Source organism: Anopheles funestus, chromosome 3RL (assembly GCF_943734845.2).
Source record: "Anopheles funestus chromosome 3RL, idAnoFuneDA-416_04, whole genome shotgun sequence".
Classification (NCBI taxonomy): Eukaryota; Metazoa; Arthropoda; class Insecta; order Diptera; family Culicidae; genus Anopheles; species Anopheles funestus.
Window position 1 is genome coordinate 43,026,082 of NC_064599.1, and position 19,594 is coordinate 43,045,675.

Sequence of the window (19,594 nt, forward strand, 5' to 3'; positions counted from 1 at the left end):
TGACAACTCCATACATGGTGAGTAGTTTGAGTTTGCTGAGAGAGCAAACAGATTTGGGAGTGAAAAGGAATGAATAGAGTTTTAGTATCTAGATTTGTGTCTGAGGACAGAAGAGGTGTATAGGGATATGAAGATGTTTTAATTTCTTTTTTTCCGGTTGGTTTTGAAATGTTGAAGGGCTGGGTGTCTGGGTACAAGTGGGTGATAGAGGAAGGATGTGGGGAAAGTGGTTTTGTTCCTGCTCCTGTTCGGAGGAGGAGGAACTGCTTTTGTTTGCCCGTTTCCGAGTCAGAGGAGTCATCTGAATCATTTGGTGAACAATCATTGTTATTGCGTATCTTTTCAAAAAGTCTATTAAGGAGTCCTTGAGGTTTTTCAATTTGCTGTGTTAATTTTTTTATCGATTCATTCATTTCAATTATTGTGACCTGAGAGGCTTCGAGAGCCTTTTGCAGATTATTGATTATTGTGTATTTTTCACTTTCAGTGTGAGTTTCATGTTGTGCCTGAAAATCTTTAATGGTGGCTTGTGAGGATTGAACTGTTGTAGGTTAAGGGTGATCTTGTCTTTTTCGTCTGTTTTTTGTGCAAGGAGGATTCTGGACTGTGCGGAATATGAAGTTGGGTTTGTTCGATTTTTAATTACTGTACTTTTGACTTAAATGTGTGAGAATTTTTGTGCTACTTTTATTTTAAGAATTTCTTCCTCAAAATTGTAATATGGTCAGTTTTTCGAGAAACTACTACGCTCGCCTTTGCAATTTGTGCAGCTTATTGGTTTGGAGCGTTCACCATGAGCTGGAGTGCCACAGTTGTTACAAACTTGTCCAGATTTATAGTTGAATTTAGTGTGGCCGAATTTGGTGCAGTTAAAACATATCATTGGTTTCGAGAAATAAGGTCTAGTAGAAACTCTTATAACACCCAATTTGATGTACTCTGTATCTATATACTCGGAATCTATACATTAACACTAGCTTCCCTTGCACTAGCACCAGTGGCGGATCAAGCTTGTCGGAGGCCCTAAGCGGAATGCTAATCGGGGCCCCAAAAGTATGGTCGCACTGTCGATAAACTTAATTAAAAAAAATGACTGGGGATTTAACTATTTTCAAAAGTGCTGACCGGGGGGGGGGGGGAGTCATTTTTGGAGGCCCCTATTGCATCTGCTCGGGACGCCTGCAACTACGCAAACGATGACTGGGGGAGGGTTGGGGAGGGGGGGGTGCTCAGTGAAATACCGTTAGCCAAAACACACTCACAAACCTGTGCATACGGTTTTCAAGGAAGAACAACCCATTGATAGTGCTGGGGCCTCGGCTGTCCAAATCATTCCTTGGAAAACAGTCGTTAATAGTTTTAAAGGGGCCTCTAGTGTACTCTACCCCTCTAGGGGGGGGAGGGGGGGGTTGTGCTCGGGGCCCTAGGTGCCCGCCTACTCCGCCCACCGTTAGATCCGCTGCTGACTAGCACTAGCTATAATTCCCTCTAGAGCAGACATGTCAAACATACGGCCCGCGGGCCGGATCCGGCCCGCGAGGTCTTTGAATACGGACCGCGAAGGAAAAACGAGAGCATCGATTAATATCTGGCTGGGGTGAGGTTTAGCTTGGAAAATTGAAAATATATTTGCATATGTTGTGTATGTACTCTTTAACACTTAAGTAACACGCTTTTGAATCTTCTTGAAGTCCAAACAACTGTTGAATTTTATTTCCTTCCGACTTCTCCCTCCCCTTTTGACTTGCCTTGGCCCGCAAGATAATTTTTGTTTGCAATCCGGCCCACAAACCAGAATGAGTTTGACATCACTGCTCTAGAGCGTTCGGGATAATTTTGACTGTCACCTACGGAGAAAGAAAAAAAAATTATGGCAAAATTAATCATCGGGGAAATTTTTTTTGTTTTAGAAATAGTAGCTTACCATGTATTTTATTCATTTTATTCAAAATATCCGCCCTCGGCTTCTATTACGGCCTCCACCCACCGGGAACAAGCCCTGGCGACAGTTTTGCGGGGTAGGGCCGCGAAAACGGACCTGATTTTCGCCATCAGCTCCGCCTTGGTGTTGCTGGAGGTTCTGTTGGTGTCCCGTTCCCCCGCGCCCACACGAAATAATCCATTGGATTAAGATCCGGGGAGCTGGGAGGCCACACATTCGGCACGGTAAAGTCGTTGAAATCGGCCGCCAACCACTTTATCGTTTTGGAGGCTGTATGGCGCGTAGCGGAATCCTGCTGGAACACGTACGGTCTGCCGTTGGCCACTCTCGTGATCCAAGGCTTCACTACGGTGTCCATCATGGAAATGTACCCGTCCGCGTTCAGCCTCAGCCCCTGCTCGAAAAAGTGGGGCGGCATCACGTCCCCTTCCGATGACACGCAGGAAAACACCATCACCGTCTGGGGGAACTTGGTTTGCGGCACCCGTGGCACGTCCGCCGGGCAGTAAGCCAGCCACCGGTTGTTCTGGGTGTTAACCTTCTGGTCCTGGCAGAAGTTTTTCTCATCAGAGAAAATCCACAGCGTGCCAGGCTCCACGGGATGCTTTAGCGAGTTGAGCAGCTTCTTGGCGTTCCCCAACCGACGCTCGCGGCCCTTCGCTGTCAACAACTGACCTCTTCGGCGCTTGTAAGAGAAGTACCGGAGGTCGTCATTCAGGGCCATTTTCATCGTGGATGGTGCCACCCCCATCTCACTTGTCAACGGCCGTATTCCGATCCCCGGATTTTCCATCACGCGCGCCTGGAGGTCTGCACGCAATCCCGCCGCTGAGAATGTGGTTTTCGTGCTGCCACCGCTTCGTCGTCGTCGCTGTTTTCTCCCAGCTCACTCCAGATCGCCTTCATCGTGTTCAGCGAACACTGCACGCACTGCATGATGTCGCGGTTGTCGCGTCCGGCGCGGATCATCATGATGCATGTGATCCGCCTCCACAATTTACTCTTTTTTGGCATTTTTTTATCACGGGATGTGTTAAGTATTGAACTAGGTATGCGTAGACGAACTAAAAATTAGAATTATAGTAAACTAATACCAAATTACCACATTTACCGGAATGCAAGCTACATCCAGTCCAAAAGAATCGATGACGAGTGTAGTAAAACGTTGTCAAACACATTTAATGCGTAGAATGGATTCCCTTATGAACGCTATCCAAGCGGCAAAGGATGCCGATCGTATGTGCAAGAGTGGACCGAACAGCTCAACACAATAGTGTCCGCGTATGAGTCGGAGCACGCATCGCTATTGGAGACAGTGGATGCTGCGCAGTGGGAGGAAGAAGAGCAGCGGTACGAAGTGTTTGATCGGCGTCGCTTCGAGGTGTCGGTACTATTAAAAAGGCGCGAATCCGAGCTGTGTGCATGTAGCCCAGAAACGCAGGAACCAAGTGTGTCGAACCCAAGATCAAAAGTGCGGTTACCGGAGATTCCACTTCCCAATTTCAACGGCGCTTGGGAAACCTGGCCTACGTTTCGTGACGCGTTTACTAGCATGATCGACGGACATCTGAAATTATCAGATGTGGATAAGTTAATTTATCTAAAACGCGTGGTGTCAAAAGAGGCAGCGCAGTTGATCGACGCAGTGGAAACGACAGCGGCGAATTATAGTGTGGCTTGGGAACTGTTGAAAAATCGCTACGAGAATAAGAAGGTGTTAGTGCGACGCTATTTAGATGAGTTGTTCGCCATGTAACCAACAAAGCGGGAAGGCTACGAGACGCTCACCATTTTGATCGATGGATTCGAGCGGACCATCAAAATGGTGGAAAAGCTTGGTATTTGCACAAAAGGCTGGAGCGTTCTGTTAGCGCACATGTTATGCGACAAATTAGATCCCACCACGCGAAAAGAATGGGAAACTCATCATAGAAGCATCGAGGTAACGAACTATGACGAAATGGTGCAATTTCTTAGAGAACACGCTTTGGTGTTACAGGCTTTGCCTCGTGGTCTCGCAAAGGATCTCCCGTCTCACGCACACACTAACCACAGTCGACAAAAATGGAAGCCCACATGTGCGTCAGTTAATGTAATGGAAAGGAAATGCTTATTTTGCAAAGTAGATAGCCACTCAGCCTTCAAGCGTCAGACTTTCCGAAACTTACCCGTACATCAACGATACGATATGGTGAAGGAGAAAGGTCCTTGTATAAACTGCTTGGCGTCAGACCACCGCGTGAGGGATTGTGCTTCCAGTGCGTGCCGTGTTTGCAAGCTGAAGCATCACACTATGCTGCACAGGTCCCCGAGTGAGCAGCAGCCATCTTCTGACATCAGTGTTCCCGAAACAACTACGCCCAGTGATTCAACGAGATCGTCTGTGACAGCCTATTCTATCGAACCGGCCAACAACGTCATGCTTACACCGACTGAACCAGAGCCTTTAACAACTGTATTGCTCCCAACCGTTCTGGTGACCATCATCACCTCGAACGGCAACAAGATGATAGCACGAGCATTACTGGATGGTGGGGCGCAAGTTAACCTCATCACCGAGCGAGTAGTACAAGGATTACGAGCACAACGGCAACGGGATCATCTGTCGATTGGAGCAGTGGGCAAATCCAACCAGACCTCATCACATTCGGTAAATGTAGTGATTCAGTCCCAGTGTACTAATGTTCAATTTCCTTTAAGGTTGCACGTACTGCCGGAGATAATGTGGAACCTTCCGGTGGCTAATGTCGATAAGCAACAATGGAAAATACCATCGAATATTAGGCTGGCCGACCCGACATGTGGAGAGGTTGGAGCGATCGATATGCTCCTCGGTAGGGAAGTGTATAACGAAATATTGTTAGACGGTTTGGTCAGACTTCGTTCGGAAGATAATAGCTTGATGCTACAAGAAACGCTATTGGGTTGGGTAATGTCTGGAAAGGCTTCATTAGAAAGAAGATGCGTACCAAGAAGTCTTGTCAATATTACGTGCAGAACAGAATCATTAGACGAACAACTTTGCAAATTTTGGGAACTTGAAGCGTATCAGTCATCGAACATATTTTCCCCCGAAGAATCTCAATGCGAATCGATTTTCGAAAGTACAACTACCCGCGGATCGGATGGAAGGTTTGTAGTAGCATTGCCAAAAGATGAAGTAAAGATAAAGAAGATAGGGTGCTCGTACGAAATCGCAAAGCGACGACTTCAGTCGCTGAATCGTCGTCTGAAAGCCAATCCTGAATTGAAAATACAATATAAGGAATTTCTAGATGAATACGTAGGGTTAGATCATATGGAAGAAGTCGGTTTCGAACCGATACGCGAATCGCCTACGTATTATATGCCACGTCATTGCATTGTTAAGCCGGATAGCCTTACAACCAAGCTAAGGGTTGTTTTTGATGCCTCTTGTGCAACAGATTCAGGAGTTTCGTTGAACGAGACTTTGTTAGTTGGCCCTGTCATCCAAGATGACCTGATCAGTATCATAATGCGCTTTCGTTTCCCAAGATACGCATTGACGGCTGATATCGAGAAGATGTACAGACAAATATGGATAAGAGATGCCGACCGTCCTCTCCAACGCATTCTTTGGGGAGATGAAGCAAGTGAAATTCGAGAATTTCAACTAAAGACAGTGACGTATGGTACCTCGTCTGCTCCATATTTAGCGACAAAATGTCTTCAAGCACTTGCCAACAAGTCCAGTCTATCGCATCCGGTAGCTTCAAAGATTTTGTCGTCGGATTTTTATATGGATGATCTGATTAGCGGAGTAGACACGGTGAACCAAGGAAAACTCCTCTGCAGAGAATTATCTGACTTACTGCATTCGGCAGGGTTTCATCTGAGAAAGTGGGCTTCTAATTCGGCGCAGATACTGAATACACTTCCGCCCGACCTTCGAGAAATGGGCTCGGAACTTTTGATCGATCCTCACAAGTCTATTAAAACACTTGGCCTTAAATGGAGTCCAGCGCAAGACATACTTACCTTCAGTATCCCAAAATGGAATAAGGATGATCAAATCACTAAACGAACTGTGGTATCAGATGCAGCTCGTCTGTATGATCCTTTGGGACTGATTGGCCCAATCATAATTATAGCAAAATGTTTCTTGCAAGTTCTTTGGGAAAGAGGTGTAAATTGGGATGAACCACTAGAAGAGAAGCTAAGAGAGAAATGGATCCACTTTAAGCAAAGCATTGTAGACATAAAGGATATCGCTGTACCACGTCGAGTAGTTACGGAAGAAACGAATATCGTAGAAGTGCATGGCTTTAGTGACGCCTCTGAGAAGGCATACGGTGCCTGCATTTATCTACGCACGATTACCGCAGATGGACGAATCTCAGTAGAGCTACTGTGTGCAAAATCAAGGGTTGCACCTATAGAAAACGGCAAAAGGCAAAAGAGGGTGACGTTACCAAGGCTAGAGCTGTCAGGAGCTTTACTACTATGTCATCTGTGGCAGAAGGTGAAATCGAGCACTAAACGCGAAATGAAGAGTGTATTCTGGGTAGATTCGACAATTGTACTGCACTGGATCGCTGGTAATCCTTCCCGATGGAAACCCTTCGTTGCAAACAGGGTTTCGGAAATCCAACACCTTACGGATAAAACGCAGTGGCATCATGTGTCAGGGGAAGAATATCCAGCAGATATCATATCTAGAGGTATGTTACCTAGCGAACTCAAGAACAATGAGGTTTGGTGGCATGGTCCAAAATGGCTGAGTCAGGAGCTCCAATGGGCATCACGAACAGCCATCTAAAATGCAAACTTCACAGCAGATCAATTGGAAGAGCGAGTCATAGTGTAGCATATCTGCTAAACATCAAATCATTACCATACAAGAAATATTAAATAGCACATTGAAAACTCGTCAAAGTTTAAGATTGATACTTGTAGAGACCAAAAGGGACCCTTGTAAAATCCCTTCATGCGGGCAAAACAAATAAACGTACAACCCGAGGAACATTTTTTTTAAGAAAGCCATAAAATACGAAACACAGTACTTGGCAACATGAAGAAAACTAAATATACACATCCATACAGATAACAATATGCGGAAACTAATTGTACCTAATTAGGAACCAGGCAAAAGCCTAAGAAAACATAGGGTAGACAGGATGCATACATATGTTCAAAAAGGACTAAAATCATAAAGTCAAGATAACCCAAAAATCTAGCGAACGATTTAATATAAATAAAGGTAGAAAGGAGGTAAAACAAAATCTGGAAACTAAGCGTAAACAACCCGAAATTCATTATCAATGTTTAGTCAGCTGCAATCATAAAATGCATCGGTAACGATTGCAAACGAATAGAAACCCAGAAATAGGAAACATCCGATACATAAGCACTTATGTAAAAATCATGTAAAACAGCCAAAACTTACAGTATAAAATAAACCAAAATTGTGAGAACGTGGCCAGTCACCAGTGATCGATCGCAAGTTGACAGTTGTCAATGATCAGATGCACAACTGAGCTTCCAGAGCAATTCTTCGTCATATTATTTCAAGAGCATCGAGAGTCCCCCTACCCAAGGTAAGGCCTTGATGACTCCAACACATAAAAAGGAAACTTTACAGCGTAAAGTAAAGTAAATGTGAAGTGTTAATAAGAAGTTCGATAAGTATTAAATCTAAACCATTTATTATATTACATGGCGACCGTCACCTCAATCGGCAATCTTTGAGAGGAAAATAAGTGAACGTGAAAAGTGAAAACCAGTTGTCGAAAATACAGTAAGAATTTCATGCAATATTTACAAGAATTAGTTACAGGAAATAATTAGGATTAATTGCATGAAATATTTCACGGACGAACTGAAAGGGGATTAGTCAATTGGACTTGTCATCTAGAGCTGGAAATGAACTTTAGGATTAAGCAAAATGAACACTGTACGAATGAACTTGACAGACGAATAAACAGTTGCAAACAGAACGGCGCGAAGTCTACCACGGCAATTCCTTCGGAAAGAAATTTAGAACTTTGTAATTTTTCACGTCCCAGTTTTTCGTGAGATTTTCTCACACCAGTAGACTCAAGAAGAAAACTGTTGTGCTAAAATTCGGTGACAGTAAACACACGTGATTATTTTGAAAAAAAAAGTGTTTTAAATAAAATGTGAATTATCACAAAAAAAGACAATAATAAGAAAAACGCGTATTCTCGGCTATGCGAAACAGCATACGAATTATACAAAGTAATCCAAAGTTAATGACAGTGTACGACACAACTTTGCACTTAGTGGACGAAATAATTCGGTTCATAATTAAGTTCCCGGAACCAACAGTAGCAGCTATTTACGAGGAAAGGATTGACGAACTTGTGCGCGAAGCGATAACGTTTAGAAATGCGAACATAAACAATACAGCGATGATCAGTGGTTTAGTGGTGGATGGATTTCTTGAATAACGAAAGAGAGCACATCCAGAGTCTCAGATGGTTTAAAGGTGAAGTGGAAGAGTAAAGAACACAAAACATTACAAGACGTGACAACAGTTCTATCGTCTAAGAACCGTGGCATAAAAAAGGAGATAAAAACGATGAGTGAGAATAACTAGATAGAAGAAAAAAAAATAAAATAAAAAGTGAAAAAGGTGAAAAAAAGCGAAATAAATAGTGAAAAAGTAAAAAAAAAAAGGAAAAATAAGTGAAAAAAAAACAAAAAACCAACGTTGAAGGCGAGACCACGGTTCATATCCTTGACCGGCGGGATCCCAAGGAACGGGAGTTCCCAACCTTTTTTTTTTTTTTTTTTTTTTTTTTTTTTTTTTTTTTTTTTTTTTTTTTTTTTGTTAACGGGGAGGGAACCTTCAAAAGGTACCCACCTCGAAGGGCGGCTTGCGGCTACAAACCAATCCCTCCGAGATGGGTTACGTGGGATTCATCGTGACGCTGGGTCCGTGAAGCGGACCCGGCAGCCGATGGGACCCTAACTAAACCACTCCTCGACCTGATCCGAACCCTGCCGATGCGCTTGATGTGCGTAGTGCTCCATGCAGGAACGTTTGTGCGATGCACCCATCCTGTTGACGCGCTGCTGCTTTCCAATGCTGCTACTGCGTCGTCCGTCCTAGTTGTCTCAGCTGCTGCTGCTGCTTCGTGCCTTCCTTCCGCTGCTGCTGCTTAATTCCGCCCGTCCGTAGCCGCTACTTCCGGTAGGGTCTAGCTCCTGCTGCTGCTCTGGTTACTCGTTGCTGCTGCTGCTGCTTCCGTTGTCGTCATCCTTTGGTGCGGTCACGGCGGCAGCTGTTGCTGTCCCGTTTGTTCCGTGTTCCGCCGTCGTTGTTGTCGTCTCCGTCTGGCCGTAGGTGGACTTTCCTCATTCCATCTCACTTGGAGGTTTCTGAAGATGGTCCTTGCGGCGGTCCGGACTGCTTCCCATGTGTTGCTGTTGGCACACATTTCCGCTGCAAGATTTTCTATCGTCAAGCGGGTGTGGCTCTGCTGCTGCATCTCGTGTTGGGTTCGAGCAAACCGTGGACAGTGGAACATTACGTGGTCGACATCTTCCACTTGATGTTCACACACCGGGCAGTTTGGCGAGCCGTCGAGGATGCCTTTTTCGACGAAGTAGCTCCGGAGAAACCCATGCCCTGTAAAGAGTTGAGAGAGATAAAAATCAATTTCTCCGTGCTTGCGATTTACCCAGGACATAATGTCCGGGATAATTCTCCTCGTCTTCATCCCCGGCGATCTCGGCTGCCCCGCTCCGGCTGTCCATTGTTGTTGCCAGCGTCCCATGGTCTCCTCCCTTTGCCGCTTTCGTATGTCTGGTCCTGGACTTCCCCTCGCTACCTTTTCGTCGTGGCAGCGGATGTCCTCCTCTAGGAGAAGGACTAACGGGATAGTGCTTGCGACCACGCAAGCGGCATCGTAGGAGACCGTTTGGAAGGCACTGGCCACTCGAAGAACTCCTGTGCGGTGCGCCCTCTGAACCGTGGTCCGGTGAACGTCCTTCTGAAGAAGCGTCCGTCCCCACGATGGTGCCGCGTAACGGACAATGCTATTCCCAACGTTAACCAAGGGTCTCCTTCTGCTGCTTTTTGGGCCACACTTATTCGGCATCAGAGCGGTCAAGACATTCGTGATACGTGATGCCTTGCTGCAAACCTTTTCCAAATGCCGACCGTGGTGCTGTTTGCGGCAGAGCTCGACCCCCAGGTACTTGAGCGATTCCGTGGATACGATCGTGTGTCCCCCCGCACGTAGTTGACCTACCTGCGGGTTGTGATGAGTGCAGAAGATCATGTAGCCGGTCTTTTGATGGGCCAGCTTCAATCCCACTCCATCCATCCAACGCTCGATCATCTCCAGGTTCCTTGTAGCAAGGTTGCTGATTTCCTGCGGGTCCCTCCCGATAAGGGTGAACGCCACATCATCAGCAAACCCTATAATGTCCGCACGCTTTCCGAACAGCTCCAAACGAAGAAGGTCATCGTACATAACATTCCACAGTGTTGGCCCTAGAACCGAACCCTGCGGGACACCTGCCGATACTGGTAGCGAGACCATTCCATCATCCGTTTCGTAGTGGAGCGTGCGATTCGTGAAGTAGTTCCGCAGCAACGCCTGGAGGTACGGTGGCGTGTTCCTTCGCTGCAGAGCTGCTCCGATCGCTGTCCAGTTGGCCGTGTTGAAGGCGTTCTTCACGTCGATTGTCACCATCGCACACAGTCGATCGCCCCTGCGCTTCTTGTCGAGCGCAACCCTTCCGTTGGCAATCACCCTGTTGATGGCATCCATGGTTGAGCGTCCTTTCCTGAATCCGTATTGGGCATCAGCGAGACCGCCCGTAGCATCCAGATGCTCCGTAAGTCTGCGCTGTATGAGTCGCTCCAACACTTTTCCCAGAACACTCAGCAGGCAGATTGGCCGGTACGACGACGATTCTCCGGGTGGTTTCCCGGCCTTCGAGAACAGCACTAGCCGTTGCCTCTTCCATTCGACGGGGAAGTGGCCGGAATCGATGTAATGCTGGAACGTTCTCATGAAGACGCGTGGAAACGCCGTCATCGCCGCAATCAGGGCCACGTTCGGAATGTTGTCGTCTCCTGGAGCACGCTGGGGATTGAGCGATCGGTAACGGCATCCCGTGCCGTGTCCTCGTCCGTCAATCCTGTTGCTGTGGGCCATTCCATGGGCGGTTGCACCGGAAAAAGTTCGCCAACGATGTGCTGCAGCTTGGCTGGATCCCGTTCCATCGGTACTCGGGCTCCTTGCCACATCTGCCTCCGGATTTTGTAGCCTGGCCCGAATCCGTGGGGCCCCAGCTGTTCCGGAAGTTGATCACCCTGCTCCTTCTTGCTCCGCTTGACCGCTTGAAGAGTTTGGTTTATCTGTGTTTGTGCCTGTGTTTGTTCCTGTGTCCACTGTTTTACAGCGTTCAACTTAAGCAGAAGCTTATTGTTGGCCTCCAAGATCAATTCCGTCATGTGCGTCAGCTCTTCCACCTCCTCTTTGGTCGGACCGGGAGACAGCTGTTTTCCGGGAGACTGGGGTGCAGGCTGGGCCTCCACGAGTGAAGACCTGGCCACTTCACCCACATTACCCGTGGACTGCCGCTCAACCGGTGTCGCAATGAGTTCCGGTAGTTGGTCCACTGCACGTGGCGGTGATTCGGGAACGTCCGTCATTGTTGTTTTGTCTTGATATCCCGTCTTGTTTTTGTCGGCTGTATCGGCAAGCAAATTCAAGGAAGTCCTGAATTTGAGTGCCCAGTCTTTTGGCATAGTGGGGAGTCCTTTTGTCTTCTGTCCGTCCCGTATGTCACGGATTAAGCCAGTCAGTATCGCCATTGCCCGCTCCAAATCATTCGCGGGACTGATGCCAACGGGGTACCGTGCAAGGAAGTCCTCCAAGCTGCGCCCAGCCGTAGATGCAACCAGTGGTCCAGCACTCCCCTCGATTACCGGCTGCAACGTCGACCGCTTTGCCAGGCCCAGTCCAACCTTCGAATTGCTTTTCAGAGGTGCGGAAGCTTCCGCTGATGGACGGGTTGGCACGGCCGGCGAGTGAGCAGGGCCTCTTGTCTGGTTGACATCAACGGGGTCGCCGTGCTTAGGGAATCACGTCCTCTGTAGGTCTCCCGGGCCGGTCCCGACAGTCGCTTGGGCGATGCGGTCAGTTGCGACCTGGAGGTACTGCGCGTCATTGGGGCCATGGTGGAAGCAGATGGAGTTTAACCTGGAAATATAAGAGCAGAGGGAAAGTGTAGTATTGCCTTTTTTGGAGGATAGGGATAAAAGTGAAAAACTTTGCCTGGAAGAGAAAAGAAGAAGGAGAGTGTAGTATTGTTTAATTGGGTAGGAGGGGTTCTATCTGAAATTATAAGAACAGAGGGAAAGTGTAGTATTGCTTTTTTTTTGGGGGAGGAGGGTTGAATTAAGAGGTTTTTCCTGAAATAAAAGAGAAGAAGGAGAGTGTAGTATTGTTTATTAGGGGGGGGGGAGTAAGTTAAGGAATTTTCTGGAAATATAAGAAGAGAGGGAGAGTGTAGTATTGTTTGATAGAAGGGAGGAATTTGAGGGCTTTTTATGAATAAGAAAAGAATTAGCACTGATAAGAGATAGAGAAGAGGGAAAGCGTAGTATTATTAACAAGTGGAAGGGGATTTGGTGAATTGGTTATGAGGGGATGAGGATTTTGGCTGAAAATATAAGAGAGGAGGAGAGTGTAGTATTGCCTTGTGGGTTTAACGGATATATGGGATGGGTGTGGGAATTTTGACTGTAAGGAAAGAGGAGAATTAGTGCTGGAATTGTAGTAAAAGAAGGAGAGTGTAGTCTTGTTTATAATGGGGGGGGGGGGGGGGAGATTATAAATTAATAGGATTATTTAATTTGTGCTAAGCGGGAGAGAGAAGAGATGTTGTGGATATGCAGTAAATCGATATGTAAATATGTATCGGATATGTAAATCGAAATTGGTTTAATATTCGGAAATTTTAATGCTAGAGTGTACAGTAGGGTATTTTTGAAGGGGATTTGGATTTGTCTACGGAAACCTAATATATTGTTATTTAATTATTAGAATACTTTGAGTGAAGATTGATTATTTCCAGGAGAAAAATTATTCAGGGATTAGTTTTTTTTTGTTGATGTGATGGTAAGAGAATTAATAAGTTAAGGCTTAATTTAGGAGATATTGTATCGGAACGGAACGCCTAGTTTGAGATTTACATGAATGAATTAGTAAGTGAACTAATTGTTGGGTGAGTGGTGAATTGGTTATTTGGGTGTAAGAGAGAGAAGTGACGGATGGGAGCTACGGATGGGAGAATAAGCAAGGGATGCTAGTTGATGGGGTTTTTTTCCGTTACGGGTAGAAGGTAGCAAGTGTGTACGTGGGAATAAACTACCGAGCGGGAAGAAAACTACCTTGCGCATGGAAAGGGGGTTTAGTGCGTACAGTTGATTATTATTTTAGAGGGTGTGGCAGGTGCAATAGAGAATGGTGAATAAGCAAAGGATGCTGGCTGTTGGGATTTCCCCCGTTACGGGTACAAGGTAGCAAGTGCGTACGTAGTTTGGCGACGGGGGAAAAACTACCTTGCGCGTGGGAAGGGGGTTCAGTGCGTTTAGTTAAATATTATTTTAGAAGGGTGTGGCAGGTGCAAAGGAGAAAAATGTTATGAGCTCATGTGACCCCTTCGGGAGGACATATAGGCCAATATAGATTATATGGCAAATTAAAGGAAAAATATAACTGGAAACATATGAAGACGGATATCCGCAAATTTATACAAAAATGTAAAGCATGCATAACGAACAAAACGACAAGACATACGAAAGAAGAAACAGTTGTGACGACAACTCCTTCAAAACCATTTGACATAATATCAATTGACACTGTAGGACCATTACCAAAAACTAACAAAAATAATAGATATGCAATAACAATTCAATGCGATTTAACAAAATATATAGTAATAATACCAATATATAATAAAGAAGCTAACACAATAGCAAGAGCATTAGTAGAAAACTTTATACTAACATTTGGAACATTCATTGAACTTAAATCTGATCAAGGACTAGAATATAATAATGAAATATTACATAAAATAGCATAAATTTTAAAAATAAAACAAACATTTAGTACAGCATATCACCCACAAACTATAGGATCATTAGAACGAAACCATAAAACTTTAAATGAATACTTACGAAACTATACAAACGAACACCACAATGACTGGGACGATTGGACAAAATTCTACGAATTTGTTTATAATACAACAGATCATACAGACACAAACTTCACACCATATGAATTAGTGTTTGGAAGAAAAGCAACCCTACCACAAGACATATACAAGGCTAAACCAGATCCAGTTTACTACATTGAACAATATTACAATGAAATGAAATTCAAATTACAAAAATCTAATAATATTGCGAAACAAAATTTAATTAATTCAAAAATAAAACGTCAACAAATATTAAATAAAAATACCAACCCAATTAATATACAAATTGGTGATCAAATATTTTTGACAAATGAAAACAGAAAAAAGTTCGATCCACTTTTTTGTGTTTTGTACTATACACTTAACATTTATTTAGTATATAAGTATAAAGATTTATGCGGAGCGGTACAGAGCTTGGCAACTGATCCTACACGGTCGACGGTCCGTAAGCGAGAGAGCCGGTGATTGGATCTCACCGGCTGTGACCGGCTGCTTAGTGAAAACCGCGTCTCCAGGACGAAACTTGCCATCTGGGCTTTCTAAGGCGGCTTCAGCTGTAACAGGCGGTGGCAGCAACAAATGCAGCGTCGTTCTCGGCTGCCTGCCTAACATGATTTCCGCCGGCGACTTCGATCCCTCTACCTGTACGTTTGGGGTCGATCGGTAGGTTTGTAAAAAACAGGTCGAGCGCCTCCTTCACCGAGTACCCATCTGCCGTAATCTTCCGGATGGTCCGCTTGAACGTATCCACAAACCTCTCAGCTTGTCCGTTCGGCTGAGGATGGTAGGGAGCGGTCCTAACATGCGTGATTCCATTCTGCCTGCAAAAGGAATCAAACTCATAACTAGTAAATTGAGGACCATTATCAGATACAAGCGTAACCGGCATACCAAACCGGGCAAAAAGATTACGTAATAATGCAATCGTGGCTATAGACGTGGTGCTGCTGGTTTGTAAAATCTCTGGCCACTTTGAAAATGCATCCACGACCACGAGATACCATTCTCCATTCATTGGACCAGCGTAATCGACATGTATACGATGCCACGGTGCTGACGGCGCAGGCCAGCGTATGTTGGTCGTGCTTGATGGTGATTTGGCAGCTGCTTGACACGGTTGACACGAGCTCACCCAGTCTGCAATATCACGATCCATCGATGGCCAGTAAAAATAACTCCTTGCTACAGCCTTCATCCTCTGAATCCCAGGATGACCTAAGTGGATCTGCTTCAGGCACCGCGTCTGCAAGGCTTGGGGGATCACTACCCTCTCCCCAAAAAGCAAACACCCGTTGATGGAAGTCAAAGACTCTCTGCGACTGTATAGGCTCGCCAAATCGCCATGATATGTAGTGTTGTCTGGCCACCCCTGCTGCACATATTTAATCACCCGTTTTAACAACCCGTCCGCCGAAGTTTCCTTTACAACATCACTGAAGCTAAGAGGAACATAGTCGAGGGCTCTGGTCGCTACTGATTTAACCTCTGCTTCCAGGGTCACACAAGCTATAACACATTCTTCATCCGGCTTCTCGTGTGAATGTATTAGTCGGGAAAGAATATCCGCGTTCCCGAAATCATCAGTGCGTACGTACTCAATTCCAAAATCATAACTCAGCAGAGTGAGTGCAAATCGCTGCAATCTATTTGCCGTGTACGTAGGAATGCCCTTTTTCGATCCAAATATCCTCAATAATGGCCTGTGATCTGTTTGCAGATTAAAACGCCGTCCATATATCATCTTGTGAAACTTTTTGATTGCAAATATAATTGCCAGGCCTTCTCTATCAATCTGGCTGTATCCTTTTTCGGCTTTAGTCAGGGCCCTCGAAGCATGCTGCACTACACGAATTGAGCCGTCGGAATATTTGTGGCTAATAGTGGCTCCAATGCCAACTGCCGACGCATCCGCAGACACAATTATTTCCAGCCGCGGGTCGTAGTGAGTAAGTAGAAGATCTGAGGCTAATATCTCCTTGAAACGCTGAAAGGCCCTCTTGCATTCTCCAGACCAACGAAAATCTACCCCTGCTTTCAGTAAATCATCCAATGGATATTGTTGAGGCGCCGGGGTTGCCTCAAGAGGGGGAGGAGGAATTTGGTTTCCCTTTGGAGCAGGAAGAGAAACACCTTTTCTAACTTTAACCTAGGAACTTTATTTTCACTTTATTGACCGTTTGCCGGGTCAGATTGGAACTGTAGTTGACCGTTTGCCGGGTCGGATTGAACTCTTGCCGGTTCGTTGTGAACTGTCGCCGGTTCGATATGGAACTGATTGTTACGAGGATCTAATCGTCCTTTTATAGTTGCCAAAATGTTTATTTAGATCCTTCCAGAAAGATTTAGAAAGATCTATCCTTCCAGAAGATAAATCCAGAAACATCTGGATTTAAAAAGGTTGCCGCATCATTGCGCGAGTTAACAACCACCGTTGTCAACACAGCATTTTCCAGTGTTGTCAACCGCCACCAGCCACTGCACCGATATATTGCTCAGATCAGCAAACAGCGTCGATCAGCAAACCGTGTTGATCGACTGACCTACTCACCAGTTGCAAAACATCCAATTGCCGAATCAGCAATAGTCAGCAAGAATCGTCGATACCTTCCCCTTCCCCATCCAATTCCCAGTAAGTTACATGTATGTAAATTAAAATTAATAAAGTTACTCCGATTTTGACCACAGAAGAAGCAAGTGTCGATTTCCTTTGTGTCCGAACCCTATTGTTTTTTAACTGGCGCCCGAATAGGGACCTTCGTGATAAAAGTGAGGTGAAGTAATATTGAAAATTAAACCTGCACACGTTACATGAAGAGTGAAAGTTCCTGCACATCGTGACATCTCTCTCGATTGACGCCGAGGACCCGTAGTAGATTAATCATCCAAAAGGACCATCCGGAGCATCCCGCAAACTTTCATCCCAACACCGGAACGTTACATCAACCTTCCAACTCGAGACACTACGTGGACATCGATTCGTGGACATCGCTACGCTGACATCGCTTCGTGGACATCGCTACGTTGACATCGCTTCGTGGACATCGCTACGTGAACAACGATGAGCTGCATTTGCTTCAAAGTCTGCATAATTCTACTGTGAGTCATTACGAGTCAATTTAATTTACTCTAATATAATTTAAATTTTTATAATTGTGAATACGTGGTGTGAAAAAAAGTGAACAGTGAATGTTAGTTACATTAGAGGAAAGTTTAGATTGAGTGAACTTAACGTAAAATTTCTCTTAGTTAACATTTGATTTGAAGGTGATAAAATTTCTCCATCATTTTTCGTAAAATTAGACGTTTCGAAATCCAATCAAAAAATAGAATAATGAATCCGCAGGAACAGTCTAGTTCAATACCAGCCGTACAATCCACCATGACTCATCATGAATACATTCAGTTAGGTAAAGTGCCAGATTTCGTAAATAACCTTCCTGAATTCCATGGACACGGATCTAGCCTTCCAAGATGGATTTTAGAAGTGGAAAATATTTTTAAAATTTATGAACGTCTTCCTCATGATTCAATTGAATACCATATTATCTTGGCAACAATCCGAAGGAAAATTAAAGGCGAAGCAGCTGACGTTTTGGATTCGAATTGTGCTACATCGGATTGGAACGTAATTAAAAGAACTCTTCTCCTTTATTACAAGGACAAAAGAGATCTAAAAACTCTGGACCATGAACTGTCATTAATTAAAAAACGACCGTCTGAATCACTCAGCTGTTATTTCAGCCGAGTAAATGATTTACAAACGGCCATAGTAATGCAAATTCAGTCAGACCCAAAATACGTTTCCAATCATGAAGCACATATAAGTTATTTTAGGGAAAAAGCTTTGGACAGCTTTATCCGAGGCTTAGAGAAACCATTAAGCTTCTTGTTAAAAAATTATAACCCGAACAGTTTGAGTTCTGCTTATAATTACTGTTTAGAATTTTATAATATGGACATGAGATCCACGCCATTCCACGATAAACCTAATTATTACATTCCTAAACCAAGAGATTTACAGATTCCACAAAATCGACCTAACATAAATAGGCAACAATTTAATAGCACAAATTTTATCCCCCAAATGAGTCAAGCTAGGCCAATGTACCAACCAAGAAATTTTCCCCACAATTATAATCGTTTTTCTATGAGAAGTGTAAATCCACAAGGAAATATGTTTAGGCATTATCATCCAGGTAACAATATAATGCAACAAAATACAAATAACAGGCCAGTTCCTATGGAGGTTGATCAATCTTTACAGTCGAACGTTAGATCAAATTATAATGCTAAACGCCCACGTTACGGACATGCAAATGCTATGGATATGGCAACTGCAAACAATACCAATATGTTTAAAACCCCTCTAGAGTATATAGAAGGTTCACAACCACTAAACGAATCTTATCTAGATAGAAATGAGCAAATCTCACAAAATCAAAACTTTTACACAAATTCACAAAGTGTAAATGATCAATATCAAGCCGAAGCTTACGAGAGCCATTTTTTAGAGTGGAACGCGAATTGGTGAGTTCATTCCTCCCTTTCATCAATTTGCCAACCACACAGGGAGAGTACCCATTTTTGATCGATACAGGTGCTAATATTAATGTCGTATCATCAAAATTAGCAGCCAGTTATGGAGGTAACCGACCTTACAAAGTATGTGCTAAAAATATAAGTTCAGTATGTGGGAAATTCAATACCACTCTTGCAATAGATATCAAATTTTTTGCTCCAAAATGCATGACCCCATTTCAATTTCTGGTACATGATTTTCATCCGTTTTTTGCTGGAATAATAGGCACCAACGTTCTAGAAAGCATTTGTGCTGATATATCATTTAAAAACTGTGCAATGACAATTAATACTGACGACAGCATACCGTTTACAATACCCCTCAGACGATACGAAAATGGAAAAGCAAGTGACCATATGACCGACTTTCGTACTGACCATTTAAGCAACGATGTGAAAAAAAAGTTACGCAAAATTCTCCACATGAACAAATCAGTTTTTTATGAACCTGATACAAAGCTTACCTGTGCAACAAATGTTAAATGTTTTATAAATACCACTGACGAAATTCCAGTGCACCAACGGGTTTACCCTTACCCCGCTGCTTATGTTGAAGAAGTAAATCTTCAAATAAAAAAAATGTTGGAAGATGGTATTATTAGACCATCGAGATCAGCTTGGACATCTCCTGTATGGATAGTTCCAAAGAAAAATGACGCATCAGGTCAAAAGAAGTTTAGAATGGTTGTAGACTATAGGAAAGTAAATGAAAAAACAATCAGCGACCGATACCCAATGCCTGAAATTTCATATGTATTAGAGCAATTAAAAGACCACAAATATTTTTCAACTTTGGACCTTGCATCAGGATTTCATCAGGTAAAGATGCATGAGCAAGATATTGAGAAAACCGCTTTTGCCGTA

General features: G+C 44.2%; 1 pseudogene; it reads right to left on the minus strand.

Moving 5' to 3' along the window:
• Window positions 1-14,545: 14,545 nt before the first annotated feature.
• Window positions 14,546-16,562, minus strand: LOC125767464 (uncharacterized protein K02A2.6-like; annotated as a pseudogene).
• Window positions 16,563-19,594: the final 3,032 nt, after the last annotated feature.